At 37.4% G+C, this 15,931-nt stretch overlaps 1 long non-coding RNA gene across 1 annotated transcript; it reads left to right on the top strand.

The window, feature by feature from the left end:
* The first annotated feature begins 1,645 nt into the window (after window positions 1-1,645).
* LOC111924440 (uncharacterized) lies at window positions 1,646-13,722 on the top strand. Its single transcript, XR_015277166.1, has 2 exons — window positions 1,646-1,768; window positions 11,772-13,722. It is a non-coding gene; the product is annotated as an uncharacterized LOC111924440 (long non-coding RNA).
* Window positions 13,723-15,931: the final 2,209 nt, after the last annotated feature.

Genomic DNA, 15,931 nt, shown 5'->3' with positions numbered 1-15,931 from the left:
TGATGAGCATAACAAAGTCCATTGGGGAGAAGTAACAAGAATACAAATAACTTCTTATGAGCTGTTAAGCTTTTTGTGTTGTATTTTTCTTCCATGCTTTCAGTTTAAAAATTAGAGTTAATGATCTCTATGTGAGATTCTTTTCTGCATTACATTTTCTAATAAACATACTGGCACTTGATCTTATAGGAAAGTGGAATGTAAAGTAAAGTAAGATATACTTCACTGGATATAGAAAGAGACTTTTGTAGTGAAAGTACTTTTACACCAGCAGATAGTGCTATTTTTTTCTGTGTTAAATGAATCTTGATTTTAATAGGTCATATGTGGTCACAGAATTAATCAGATATTCCAACCTTTTTTTGTTTGATTCACCTGACACACAGGAGCTGACAGCTTCTCTGGAGATGATGTATGGTCAATATTCTGAAGCAGATGACTCAGGAAGTATTTCAACAGTTCTTTGAGTGGAAGAGTGTTAAAACAAAGAAATTAATTTGTGTTAGAAATAATATGGACACTGCAAATTCTTGCTGACTGGTTAAGTGACATCTAAAAGGTACGATGAACAATCAGTCTTTCCTGTTGGTGAAAATGATGAAATGTGACACTGTCTATCCAAGCTTGTGAGGCAAAGGGACAGCTGTTTGTGGCAGGGAGACTGTGCATATGGACAATGGCTCTAAATCTCAGTGTCTCAATACAGAGCAAAAGGTAATGCATTGAGGAATAGGGTGTTAATTTTCCTTTATTCCTGGTGCAATGAGCTGGAGTTTATATAAAAGATGTCCTTTGAAAAGAAAACAGAAATGTCAGTGCTTTTGTGCAAGTATGATTTTGGGTGTGCTCTTCCATCTTGGTTGTGTGACTGAAATGCTTGAATTAGGTCTTTCAAGTGGCCTTTCGATATAAAGGTTTCAGATTTTAAAAGGTTCTGTTTCTGAAGGTGCTGATGAAGGACGATGTGAAGAGCAGCTGATCGGACCAGATGTGATGTAGGTGCAGGCTGCAGACAAGTATAGAGATAGAGATAGATTCTCTTTCTCATTGAAATACTGAGTGTGGAGGATTTATACAAATAAAGTGCACACCATTCTGCAATAGCATTCTGATGCTCTGTCTCAGTCTGAGTTATGGGAGGTTTGGAGCAATGCAATGGGGTGCAGGTTATTTGTCTTGGAAGGGGGTGGATGGTGCAAGTGGATTACTATTCATTGAGTTCTGCTTGTAAAGGAAGTGCAAAGTAGGTAGGCATCTTTGAGACTTTCCTACCCCTGTGCCTAATACCTTTTTTTTTTCTCAATTTAGGACTCAGTCTTCCTGGAAAGATGGTCAGCTGCTCCTTCTCTGCTCCTGCAGGCCCAGCTTCCTCAATCTCCTTCTTGTGACTTGCTTGTAAATATTCTGTTTGTGTCAGCACAACCTCCCTGCCTGTGTGAGTTGGACATAATCACAAAGTTTGTGCCCTCTCACAGGGAGTAAGTTTTCTGCTCTTGCATTTCATTGTACCCAGACCATTTACTGTAGCCAGATGCAGCAGTTTAGACTTGGTGCATGTCATGGAGAGTGTAATGTTAATGAATATAATTACTTACAGCTGTTTATAATCATGTTGGTTATTAGAGGGGCAAACAAAAGTGCAGGTGGTTTTCTATAATTGCAATTCAGAGTGGTACTCTGCATGTAGAAGCATGACTAAAGTTTGTTAGCACAGTAACAACTTTGGTTTACTACTTCAAATCTGAACTCTTCTGCCAAAGCTTCACAGGTACAGGAAATGTACAGAAATTTGGTATGGATTGGTAGAGCACAAGCTGGTAGATCAAGGAAGAAAATTTCATTTATCCTTCTATGTCACTTCAACTTTTGGTATGCAGTTTTTCTGTTGCAATTTAACTTCTACCTCCTTTAAAAAAGGGTGAGCAATTGTGTAGAGGAAATACTTCTTTGAAGCATTTCCCTTGTCTGTGTTTTAAATACATACTCCTTTCCCTCTTTTCCTGAATCCAAATTCATCTACTGCAACATCTGTGAGAATCTATACAATAGGAAATGTATAGATTTGTGTCAGTGACAGACATGGAAAATTTCAGAGCTTGTATGTCTCCTTTCCAGTACATATCTCCAGGCTTTTGGGGGCAGCAGCGTTTGAACTCAGTGTTCAAGGTTTTTTTTTTTTGTTGTTGTTCATTTAAGCTTAAAACAATAAAACATTTTCACAATATTTAGTGGAATACACAAGTTTGATAGGTAAATGAACAAGGTGGAGTTTGCAGGTTTCTCTTATGACTGTGTATCTTTCCTGTTAAACACAGGACCGTATTTCTATTTTAGTTCTGGTTGCCAATGTAATATCTCTTCTTTTGCAGATATGAGCAACAAAATTTTACTAAACAATACTAATTATAATTATAAGCTGATCTTACTGACTTTTCTCTGTCCCTTTCTGCAATTTATATATTGAAATTATTTCTGATTTTTATGAAAATACTTATGATTTTCTGGTGAAATCTTTAACCTCATGCCACACTTGATAAACTGTGAAATAGATCCCAGGATGTGTCTTCATCTCAGGCAGTACCATATAGGAATTGAAATCTTGTGTACTGCTGTGTGGGCAGCACGTGTTGATTTTTAACATGAAACTCAGTAGGAGAGGGATTTTGATTCTTCTACTGTTCCATATTTTGATAAAATGCAAAATGAGATTAGGAAAATAAAACTCAATCAAGGGAATAATTAACTTTATTTTTGCCTGGTGAATCTCAAAGCTGTTAGTTCTAGAAATTGTTATATTACTCAAGTGTGAGGTGAGATCTGACACGAATCCTGATTATATTTCCAGTAGGTCTAACTCTTTGCATTTCTTACTTGTTTTTGCTGATTGCTAACTTCTTATTTTCAATTGCAAGGCTCACTGCTTGGGTAGGTTTGCTATCTATCTGCTCTTTGAAGTATTGTAACCTGATGCTATAAGCATCTTCAGATTCAGAGGAAGTGGTTTGCAGTGGGGATGAAATTCTTGAGTTGGCTTAACCAAAAAATATTGGAAAAACTGGTTCTTCCCTCTCTACATACTGAGAAGATTTCTTTGAGCTTTACTGAGTTTTTGTGTGTGTGCTGAAAATACAGGTGAAAGTTCTGTTTGAAATAATGGGGTTGCCTCTCTGGGTCCATGTGTATGTGTAAATTTACTCTTTCCAGTCTGAAAGACTAAGTTTTTCATCACTTTCGTTTTGCATGGGACAGGTGTTCTTGCCTTACCGATACTCTTTTTCTGTGCTGGTGTTAGTCTTTTTCTCAGTTATTTGCATTTTCCAATAAGCATTTCCTGCATTCTCTTTTGCTCACTCTGAGGCACTTGCATTGTCTCTGCAATGAGTCCCTGCTGTGCCAGAGAGTGGCCATTTCAGTCAATATCACATCCATCCTTTGATGTTGCATCATACCAACAAAAACCCAGGAGTTTAGCTTGTGACTGTGCTTTAGATAGAGCCAGTGACTCTCACTGCCTGCGTGCTTTACTATTCCATATATATTTAACTGTACTAGCCTTAAAAAAACCTCTTTAGTAGCACGTGGAATATGAAATTTCTTCATGACTTCTGCATAGAAGTACCAGGCAGTTTTATTTTGTTGATACTCTTGGATGAACTCCTCGACTTTCTAACTTCCCTTTTTGAATCTCTATAAGAAGAGAGAGAAAAATCTGATAAAACAATTTTTTTATTAACAATGGAATTTCTCAGTCAAGTTTTCACATCTTAAAGGTTGGTGTGCATAAATGAGGAATGACTCTCAATCTTTACTCCCTCACTCTAGCTCAGGATGCATGATGAAGCACAGAAGGGAGTAACTATGAGTACTTACAGTAAATCTATATATAAGTTCACCAGGAGCAAAGTGTATTCACTGTCATGCAAAATAGATACTTGGCCAATTTTGGGATGAGCTTATGCCTTATTAATTTCTAACCCTTTCTGATACAATTTCTTTTTGATAAATGTCCCTTCATCTTTTTAGAAGAAAATTCTGGGAGTATATTGGTGATGGCAGGTTGGTTGGGTTAAAGCTTCAGAATCCCAGTGGTACATTGCCTTAGTCAGTGCTTCATTTCATATATTTAAATACAAAGATACTTTCTTAAAAAGTAAAGCATTGGAAGATGGAATCTCTAGATTTGTGACAAATCAGCAATATGTAGCTTAGGGGGATTGAGCTTTAAGGAGAATGTTGGTTTTTCAGAAGATTCTTAATGTAATTAAAATGAAACACAATAGAAATCCTCTTCTGTGGGGAAGGACCTTGAAAAGCTGAATTCAAATAGGCTCCAGGCTATTTCTTTAACTCATTTGAATAGAGCATTAAAATAGAAAGATTTAACAATTTCTGATTTTTTTCTTTTCCTCCTAGTTCAAAAAAACAGGCAGAGGAATTGTTGAACAGAAGTCATGTTACTCACTACTTACTATCAGTTAAGAAAACTGTGAAAAGCTTAAAGACCCAGTTAAAGTGGAAGCTGTTTGATAAGAACAAATTTTATAGCATTGGAACTTCATCTGTTGTTGTTCAGATGGGTTAAGAAACATTAATTTTGTCTATTCCAAATAAGAGGTAACTATGTAGAACAGTTTTTTTTCTGAATTCAATTTTGCCTTTAAATATGAAAGTTTTACAGGCCCCTGAGACCAAGCTTGAATGGTTTAAAAACCAAAAAATCTCCACTAACCAACCATCAAGTGAAAAAAAGGACATGTACTTTTCTGTTTCAGTCTCCAGCCATGACATGTGCTGTTAACCAATTCCCTCTGGTGACAGGTGCTGTCCACAGCACGAGCAGTTCTGTCCAACTCTTTCTACTGTGCTGGTTACTTTTAACTTTGTTGATAATGTGTGTATCTTCTCCTTGGTGACAGAAGCCAACATCTGTCCCAGTTTTCAGGGTTCCCCACTATTCCTCAGAGAGCTTTAAAGAAGCTGAATACTACTTCAGCTTCACTGCTGTTGGTTTGATCGTATATTAATTATTCTAATGATGTGCTTAAGGAAAAAAAGAACCTGCACATTTGCCTCTGAGCATTGTAAAGGGGCAGAAAGCTCTCAAGAGGGATTTAAAATGAGATGCACTAAGGAAACCTATTGGGAAAAGGATTCTTGAGTAATGAGGTGACATGAGGAAAATGCCTGCCTACTGGAGAAAAAAAGTGAATGAATTATGGAACCTGGTGTTGCTGGTGGATTAATGACATTGCTGTTGCTTTTATATGTGACTGGCTAATTAAAATAAATTAAAAAAAAAAAAAAGTTCTTTGTCTTAGGAAACAAGTAGGCAAAAGGCTAGAACATTTGGCTTGTCTCATAAATAAAGGGAGCACCTTTCTCAGTGATTAGGTTTTCAGAGGTTCTCTTGGGTTTCCAGGAAGGAGACTGAGTAAAATATGCATTTGAGAATACATTTAACTCTAGAACTGTTATATGGAAGTAGTAGACTACTGTTGCTTGGAATAATAACAGAATGAGCATTATACACAGACTTTGCTATTCCTAATGCAGTCCGATGATTACAGTGATTTTGAAATGACATAAAAAACTTCTCTTTCACTTAACATAAAAATCAATTCCAACTGTCATAGACAGGGAATTGTACTGCCTGTTGACAGCTGAGTTTTCTGAAAAGTCATTCTAGGTACAGATAGTGTAATTTTGAAAAGTACAAGAGCTGAGGAAGACTTGCAGGTGTTGGCTGTGCCGGAATGAGCAGCTAGTGTGACAGAGCAGGGAAGTTTCACCCATGGTTCACAGCCTGGATCAGGTTTGTGCCTTCTCTCTAAGGATGTCAGTACCACTCAGTGCTCCTTCTTTCTGCCTGCTCACAAAACAATGGAGCTGGCAACTGGTCTGTTACCACGGGCTCCTGCCAATATGGTAAATCTGGTGCTGGTTGCCATCATGGAAGGGGGTAGAAACTCAGGGCCTGGCTTTTATTTTGACAGTTGATAGTCCCAAAATATGTTGTAAACCAGAAGGGGGGAAGCAATTACTAATAGGGAAAAAGCAGGAAGGCAGAGAAGAAAAAACAGACAACCTGGCAGAACTAAGTTCTTCAAAATAGTACTGAATGTCTTTTTGTATTTGTAATTTTTATTTTTTTTTTTAATTTGAGACATTTTTCAGTTTGTATTCTTTGCCACCTTATGAGATTTAATAGTTTCTTAGTGTATGGTATGCCAGGAAGGAGAAAGCAGTTTATTTTCCTGCATTAGGTGGTGTGTCAGCATCACCTCCACCTCCTTGTTGTCTTCTGGCACTGTATGGCTGCCTCCTCAGCTCGCTAAAGCTCCCAAATTTGAAAAGCCACAAGCTACCCAGCAAGTGCTCATGTTCCCATACAGTGATTTTGCATGAGCTTCAGGAATATGGGTGGGTCTTTGTGGGAAATACTGGCACTTCCATCATCTCCACAGGGATGGCTTCGGTAAAGTCTCCTGTGCTGCTGCATTTTAAGAACAATTCCTAACAGAGATGTGAACTGGAAGTTGATGGGTAACCACTATTGGTTACCTGTGCTGAAAAGGTGAGGATGATTCATATAAAAGTCACTCTTCATTTTGTTTTATTCCCCATTTAGAGAGCAATTGCTTAAAAATAAGTAATTTTTCTATTTGGATGAATGAGTGATGAAATAGATTGTAAAAAGTGTAGCTTGATATCATAGATGTTTATAAATTATTGACATGGTAGGATTTAGTTAGAACACTTTTGCTACCGTTATTCAGATCTTGCTTTGTTCTAGAGGGTTTTTCACAAAGAAGTGAGGACAAAAGAAAATGTAAAAAAAATGTAAATGTAAAAAAAAATTACAGAAAATGTAAAAAAAAAACCCCAACAACATCAAAAGAATGAAACAAAGAAACCCCTTCAAATAAAAAAACCCAAAAAACCCCTAAGACCCCATAACAAAACAAAACAAAAAAACTCAACAACAACAACCAAACAGAAAACCAGAAAAAACCACCTCAAAATACCCCCAAAAACCCACTCAAAACAAAACAACAGAAAAAAAACCCCACCAAAACCCAAAAGGAATACATTTTTACAAATGACTGATTCTTCTTGAAGAGAACAGCTGGGGTGCAGCAAGATAAGCATTTGGGGACTTCATCCAGGTTTGCCAGGTGAATTTCAGATTGCTCCACACCTAACTAATGTTCAGCTCAGACTTGGTGTTGCATTGATCATTTGATGGAAAATTCTTAGTATTGTGTTCAGAAGTTGCCAGTTTCATGTTGGGCATCTGAAATTGTGTTCTCCCTCATTTCATAGCAGTGTCACTTCAAAAATGGAGACAGTGATTTTTCAAATTCTCTGCTGATCTGTGTCCTAAGAGCCCAGCACTGACCAAGCACCTTTTGCTCCCTATGTAATCTCTCAGGACTGAGGCATTTTCAGCTTAACCTGCAGGCAGTGTCTGAAAAATGCTGTACTCATGCACACTCCCAGGCAATAGTGAAGACTGGGGGGATTTTACTTGGTTTATGAGTCCAAAATTCACGTTTGTCAGAGTGTGCTTACCCCTCAGCATTTCTTTAACATACAACTTGGACAGGGACTTTTCAGTCATATTTTTAAAAGTCTATTTCTTTTGACTTCTTAGAGTTTCTTCTGGCATTATATTTTTTTCCTTTTGTTTCTGTGTAAGGCAAACTCGAGCCCCTTGTCTGTTTTACCCTACTGTAAAATTAGAAAAAAATCTTTCCTTGCCATTTTTCATATCAACCCATTTTCATTTGGAACCTGGTGAATTGCCTTGACTGATGTTTGGTTTTGTTAAACTAAAGGGGGAAACCCACCAGTGTTATATATCTTTTCATTTACAACTTTGCATTCAAAACTAGGAATTTGGCATAAAAAGAGGATGAAACACATGAGGTAGATGTTGTTGTGGTAAGCCAATTGTCAGATGAGGAAGGTAAGGCTGTTCTTATATAGAGGTAGTTGGTTGGATTTTAAATAGAAATATTTCATTTGAAGTGCTGGGCTGAAAAAAATGTTCTTAATTGACTATTCGCATAATTTTGGATAGCCTGCACAAATATAAATTGAGAAGGTAGAAAGCCCCAGAGTTTTCTTAATATTTAACTCAGATCTCAGAAGGAACAACTAATAATTGAATGATACTGTGTTGTAGACTTGGAGAATAAGCCATGGAGATTCAGCCTCAAAGGAGGTACTTGTATTAGAAACCTATTTTTTTTTCTGAAGTCAGGAGGTTGGCTTTTTTCATCTGTCTTACTACACAATGACTGCACAGTGTTTGAGCATTATTAAACCAGCCAAATTAAATTTTAATAATGTAAATGCAGTTGAAAAAATGTACTGTGCCCTTTATTCTTTAAGTTTCTTTTTTGTGCAGCAAGTTTTCCTATGACTCTGAAACTAATCTACACATGTAAGTGAACCCTGCATGATACAAATCGTTGTCAATGTTTTCATTCTTTCTACTCTCAACTGTTATTCTTTGCCTGCCTTATGACAGCAACTGGTGTCTCCTTGAACTCTATTTGCAGACCCTTTTTTGAAGCTTGTCCTTGCCCAGGGTCTCAGTGACTGAGAATAAGAAGCAGATCTGTGCACCTTCATGCTTCACAATTTGGTTTTCCAACTTTGAAGTCAATTTTCACTAATTTACCTTTCTCTTGGATGCTAATCATTAGCACATAATTTTATAGACTCATATCTGGGCATTCTTTACCTGAGTGCTTGTCTTTCCTCAGGTTCATTTTCTCGTGTAACTATTTTCTATAATCTTTCAATCTTCTGGCCAGGAGTTAAGACCAAATAAAAAATTCCTCTTTCTTAGTTATACTTGTGGGGTTTTTTTGCCAGCTTTAAAGAGATGATTGCTTAAGCATAGAGTTAAATTGCAATTGTGTTCATTATGAGCTCAATATATCTTGTTTACTGTGTTTAGGTTAAGGAAATGCCATGATCCAGTACCAGGCCAACATAGCTGTAATGGCTGCAGTGTCCTGGCAGGGTAGCTAATGTATCACTGCATATCACTTATGCAGTACAGTAAATAATCTTGTTTTATTATATGCTTTCTCTACAGTATGTCTTTCAATAACTTCACTTTGACTATTTTCTGCAGTGGTGAAAGCATTACTGATAATGCATAATTCTCTCTAACAAATCCTTCTGCAGAATTATTTCCAATGGGACACTACCATGGAAAACAGAAGAATAAAACATGCAGCATTTGAGCAGAGAGGCTATCCTGTAAAGAGTGTATCTTATTGCTCATTATAATTGATGGATTTTTTATTAAAAATTAAATGAATCTCATGAAACACACAATACTATAGGAAAGAAGATTCAGTACTTCATGACTGAACATTAGGGCCAGCTAGGGGGCTTTAAACATATTTCACAAAACTTGTACAGAACCTTGTGCCCAGAGCAGCATTCAGGATTGCTCATAATAATCCTTAGATACTAAACCCTCTAACTTTTTCTCATGGAAAGGAAAACATTTACTTCAAGGATGTAGAAAAGATTGCTTGGGACATTAAAGCTGGTTGCTTCACTTCTGTTTTTCATAAAATTTCTGCCATGATAATGTTCTATAAATAAGGTCTGAAGTACACAAATCAAAATTTTAATGGCCAGTTTCAGGGAATTATACTTCTGTGTTCTTCTGTCACAGATACCTTCTGAAGTGGAAGGAGCTGCTCTTACCTCACGAACCATTAATGAATTTAGCTGGTATTGTTTTTAGCAGGGATTAAAATATTTACAGCTATTAATAAGAGCAAATTTCTTTGACATTTTTTTTTTTACCTGATGAAAAGAAATATTTGATTTTGACTTTGTAAGGTGATGCAATCCTAATCAGTACAGTTCTGCTTGGCACTGGTTAAGGATTCATTCTGGATGTGTGTGCACGCCTGTGCCCCAAGTACTTGAGTTCACCAGAAAGCAATCTGTGCTGCTTGCAGAGCACAGAAATACAGATGAGAGTTTTACTAAGAACGGTAATACTAATAAATATCTTTCAGCTGTTTCTTGGGGAGTCTTTTAGACCTCTGGCTGTTAATCCTTGTCCCAGTTCTTGGGGAAAATCTATTTTGCTTCAAAGTGCTTTATCTATAATCAGCTTATTCAGAATTAATCTCCATGCCCATCTGCAGGCTCCTGACAAACTGGTAATTTCCCTTCCATCTCAATCTCGTGCCCAGAGGAATTGCACACTTGTAACTAGTAAAATTTTGGTTGTTTTCAAGAAATGTAAAATTGCCACAGGAAAACAATGTAAGGCTTTAAAACAGGGATATTAATGTTAGGTAAATCTGTAGCCAGAGCAATGTTTAGCAGTAAGATCTTGCTGCCACTCATTTAGCCATACCAAGATTCAATGTTCAGTCTGTTTCAACATCCAGTTTTGTGTATTAAAAAAAAATAAAAAACCAAGTAAGATCAAACACAATGAAATGGAGTAAACACGATGAAATGTTGTTCTACAGCCGTATTCCTTGTAGAATCAATTTTCAGTTTCCTTTGTGTGAGAAGGGGATATTTGTTGTTGACAGACATTTGACAGTATCTTGAAATGCAAATAAGCAAGTACAAAGCTTTTCAAGCTTTTCAAATGCTCAGATTTTCTTCACTTTACTTCTAAGAGTGTAGTCATGGTTCACTCCTGCATTTCTTTGCATGTGTTTGGATCCTCTTTTCTAGGGATTTTCCTCCGAGTATTTAAAATGTTTTATAAATATTGAACAATCCGTTATGCCTGCAAGATCCACAGCCTTCAGATCTCATCTTTTAGCCCAGATTTCAGGTTACTTGGGAAGTGACTAATTCTCTGGAGTCACTCTGGTAATTAGTGAAAGAGTTGGAAATGGCTTGTTTTCTGTCTTCAAGTTTTTGACTACTTGTGTACAATCCCTTACATCCCATATCCTTCTTGAAATAAGGATAGGTGAGAGATGTACAGTTATCTTGTATTTTGCTGTTAATATTGACCCAGGTCAGAGGAGTTCCTGCCTTGGAGTGTGTGAACAAGCAAGACTTCCTGTGTAAAAATTCTGTGCCTGTTGAGTTTTGGTAATCTAGATTTCTAGATCAGCATTTGAGATTTTCTTTCTTATAGCTCCCTCACCCAAATCCAGTGTGTGCTGCTCCTCCTCAACAGCTGATGTTTATGCATCTGTATAGAGCTGAGGATTTATGTTTTATGTATGGAATCTAGTGCTGTTAATGTGCTAAGTATTTAGGAATGTAATCCCTTCTGATAAACCCAAAGAGCCTAAGTGTAAGTGATGGTTTAATAGCAAAACAGCCTCTGTTGATTGATTAAGAGTCCATTACTTTGTGTTTTTCTCCCCATTTGCTCCTGTAGAGAGATAAAACAATATGACAAAAGATAAAAGATAAAAGGAAAAGATAGAAGGAACCTGTTTCATTTGTTCTCAGTAGAAAAACCAACTTGGGTATTTGTGTAATTTCTAGTAGTTTGGTGAATTCATATATCAAAATTTCAAAACCTCACATTCTTCTGGCAGACCTGGTGCTGAACATTTGCTTAAATTTTGTTGCTAATGAGCACTATGATGCTGAGTGTTGCTGTCCATTGGGAATGCTATGGTACTACATCTTTTGAAGGCTTTAGGCCCTAAGAATTTAAAAGATGTATTCATCAAATGCTTGGTTGTTATTTGTAATCGAGTTTGTTTTGCTTCCTAATGAAATCCTTCTCCCTCTGTTTGCAGGATGATAAAGTTAAATCTCTTCTTCTGAATTTGTTCTGCTGTAACAGACTGATGCCTGAGCAGGTGGGGAGGAATGATTGCTTCCTCACAATTGATGTGATTCCAGTTTCACTGCAACCAGGTGAAGAGTATGAGCTGCATAAAAAGCAAAATTCTGAGACAACAAAGTGAAAAAAAAAGTGATCAACCAAGGAGAATGGAGCAAATCCTATTCCACAGATGAAGACTTTACCATCAGGTGTTTGAGACTTCTGTTTTGAAATCATTGACCTGATCTGAAATAGCAAAGTATAGAAAAGTATTTGGTAGGAGCACTCATTTTTTGAGATTCTACAGTCTTCACTGTGTTTTCTTTTTATCTAATTAAGTATTTGGGGTTATAAGTGTGATTTTAATGATTATTTTCTTGGTTTGTCAGCCTTTTTCTTTTAGTCATATGTAGGCTTTAAATTTAGAGAGACGAGTCTTGTTAGATGCCAGAGGTCTTTAAGATGAGGCTTTAGTGAGTTGGTTTTCAATTGAGTTTTCTATCCCTCTTCATGCTCTAAATCCAAATAACATATTCCTCTTAAAGGTGTTCTAGGGCATTATTTTTTTGCTGAAGATTTATTTTTATTGCATAGACCAGTTGTTCTTACAGTAACTGCCTTCAGGATTTAAGTCAAGACCCCAATATGCTGCTCTGAAAACTGGTAAAAGTAATGGTGAGCACCCTTCCTCTTTTCTTTTTGCCTTTGAAAAATGCAATTGACCTTTTAGAGAGCAGCCATTCTTCCAGCTGCTCCTTTGCTGTGCTGCTGCCAACCAAAATATTCTATACACACCTTTGCAAAAACCTACTGTTTACTTGCTCTGTGTGCGTATATCACCTATTATTAAATGGTTTTTTTTTGCAGTAGCTATGAGGGTGTGATTTTCATGAATGGGCTTGTTTGCCTGCCACACTTGGCTGTTGATATTTCTATTGAAAAAGTTCTGTCAGCTCTTTATCTTTACAGGAAATTGTTGTTTATGAAGGTTTCCTTTCTCCTCAGAGAGGAGCAGGTCAGTGTGCAGTGTTGCTGTAGCAGTATGTTTAGCCTCTGGGTGTTGCTCTTGGACAGCGCTGTTGTCAGACAGCAGACTGCTATTTTGCAGAAGAGTTACTGAAGCTGCTTGTTGTTGGATGAAGAGTGTCAAAATGCAGAATGTAATAGGCAAGCAGCAGCACCAGGGAAATTGGGGAACCCTCAGGTACAATAATATAGTCCACAGCAGATAGAAGATACCCTTGGCAGGCTCATGTTTGATATTATTCTTGGTTTTCTGTCCTTAAACCAAAATTAGATTTTTTTTTAATGTGGAATAGTGTGTAAGATTCTCATCCTCTTTTCATTATAATTTGCTGATTTTTTGATTTCTGTGAAGTGTACATAACCAAAGACAGTAAAATATAAAAAGTATTTTTATGACATAAAAAATATTTCTATGTAGAATTTTTGGTTAATGTGATAAATATTTTCATTACAGAAAATGAAGAAGAAAAATGCCTCATCAATGAATATAAACGTTTAAGAAGTTTTGTGGAATGCTTTCAAAATACTGATTGCACTCTTTCATTATTAATTAAAATTTTAATAATTTCACTATTAGAATTCTAATTCTAATTTCAATGTGTGTTAAACACAGAAGAGAGGTTAGACTAACCTGTTTGTATTGTGCTGTGTAACAAATGTTAGAATAAATATTTGCCTGGTTTTCCTGATCTGGTGTCCATGCAAACTAAAGTGTACTTAAATCCTCAAATTGTTAACCTCCTTGGTTTTCTGAAACCAGAAGTCTTCATGTATGCTTGATGAAAGAAAAATAAATTGCAGATTATTCAAAATTCCTTCACCAGTTGTAAGTACTCAGAAATCTTTTGTTATATATCAGCCTTTTCTATTTGAATTAAACGTTGATTAAAGTTTTAGTGTCAGCAGTTCTGTTTGTTTCTATGCTGGCATTTTCTATGGTAATTTTGTACCTCTGGCTTTCTTTTTCCTTTCTTATTTGCCAGAGGCCTTAAGAAAATAGGTTGGATCAGGGTGGTGTTGCACAGCTCTCCTGCCAAAGCTGAATACTAATCCATGGTAATGGACTGCCTGCTGTGTGGTTTGAGACATCTCTTTCGGCTGCAGCTCTGGTCAGCTCTGGAGACTCCTGCTCTTCTGCTCCTCTTATTCTTTGTGCCTACCTTAACATCCATAATAACACTGCTACATCTTTCCAGATGCTTTGCTGCTCACTTCACCAGTATTTAATACTTGTGACTGTGTAGTTTTGAGAAGGGTTGGGGTGGGTATCTTGTACTTCAAAATAGATTTCTGCTAGTTAAGAGTCCTTCTAACTAACACTCACTGGTATTTTAACAGTTTTTTCCTGCAAGTATGTATAGCCTGCAGGTTAAGTTATATTCCTTCATAGGTAACTCCTTCCACAGCTCCCCTAAATGGGCAAAGATTGATTTCATCTCTAGTCACTTAATTTCCCCAATTTTCAAAGAAACTGACATGAATTTATCCTGATTTCAAATCAGGAGTCTGATAGCTTGCAAGATGATGGCTTTCTAGACTGTGATGAATGTTTGAGAGCCTGATCTTCATTCACATAATTTAAAACTGGTGAAAACTTTCCTCAGATTTCTGGGTGTGTGCTGACAGGCTCTAGGATACTGTGGCGTGCCATAGTTCCTGCAGCACAGTCTTGGACTGTGTGTTTTTCACAGCAGACACACCATAGGTAGATAAACAATTTTCAAATTGTCCTGAATCTGCTCTTACTGCAAGTGGTGATGGCACACGGGATCAAGAGCTGGAGTCGGGTTTTGGCAGCTTTAGGTTCAGAGAGTGCAATACATCAAGACCACACCACATAGAAGCCAGAGTTAAAATGCTGAATTGGACTTTTTGTAAATATATTTTAGTATGTTATGTATGTCTAGCATCTGTGTTAATGTTGTAAGTTAGGTTACCAACAGGTGGAGAGAAAAAAGAATTGTTCTGCTGGGTGAAGACGTGATGTTGGTTTGTATTTGTCACCTCATGTGTAGCCACTAGCTATTTAGCTGCCTGAGGCCTGTGGGAGAGACCCCCTTCCACTTCCTGTACTGCAGAGATGGGAAAGCTTGCCAAAACTCTCTGACATTCCTTTCTTCTCTTGCGAACTTTTAGCTGCTCAACTTTCCTGCAACCTTACCAACTGGTAGCATGGTCAAGCAGACCAGATCTGTTCTGTCTCATCTTGGCAGTCTCAGTGTGGACCAGAAGTTTCTGGTATTCTGAATATGGTATTGTGAGTTTAATCTGTCATTTTAGCAGCCCTCTGGCTTCTTCCTGACCTCCTTTTCCAACCCCATGGCCCAATGTTTCAGCAAAGGCAAGAGCTGCACCACCTGGCATTGTTACAGTGGATACTGACAGATGTGTCAGCTCTGGAGAAACAGTCCTTGTTTGAAGTCAAAGATGATGAATGAGGACCTTGGGGCTTTGAGATGCAAGATGATATTCCTTTGGATGCCTCAGCAGCAGGTTTTGCCCTTATCAGGTGTGCCTTGGGTTTTTCTCCCATATGTGGCCTACAATGCCTGCGCTGTAAAAGTGCATGTTACAGCCTTGGGTGCATGCAGTTAGCTGCAAGAGCTGAGGGAACACCTACATCCTCTTCTCCATCGCTTACTGAGCCCTCCATGCGCTGCTGCAGCTTTTCTTTCTAACCAAATTCTTGAGAACTTTTCTTCTGTTCTCTCTCACTACTCTGGCAATAAAGTTTCTCTGTTGCTCTCAAAGATAGTCTCTTGTGGTGTTACCAGAACCTGAAGATCTGTGAAATGCAAGTTTTTAATGATGTTGCCTGATGTACCCTGGAGCAGGTTAAGTTATTGCCCTGCCAAAGCAGCAGTAGAGTAGACACAAGGACAATTCTCGAAGGAGAATAAGAGTTATGTATCCAGTAGAGACAGTATTTCCAGTGTCTTGAAGCTCTGTAGAAGGATTTTTAAATGATAATTAACACACTTCAAATTTTTATGCTGTGTTTGCATGAACTGTGGTAAATTGCAAGCTGTGCAAGTCCTACCAGCTGAAACCCTGAATAAACACACAAGAAGCCTTGTGCAGCGTGAAAGTCACACGCAGAGTGAA

Source organism: Cyanistes caeruleus, chromosome 1, assembly GCF_971803275.1.
Source record: "Cyanistes caeruleus chromosome 1, bCyaCae1.hap1.1, whole genome shotgun sequence".
NCBI classification, from domain to species: domain Eukaryota; kingdom Metazoa; phylum Chordata; class Aves; order Passeriformes; family Paridae; genus Cyanistes; species Cyanistes caeruleus.
The sequence above is the reverse complement of the archived record's forward strand: the minus strand, read 5'-3'. Positions and strand labels throughout refer to the sequence as shown.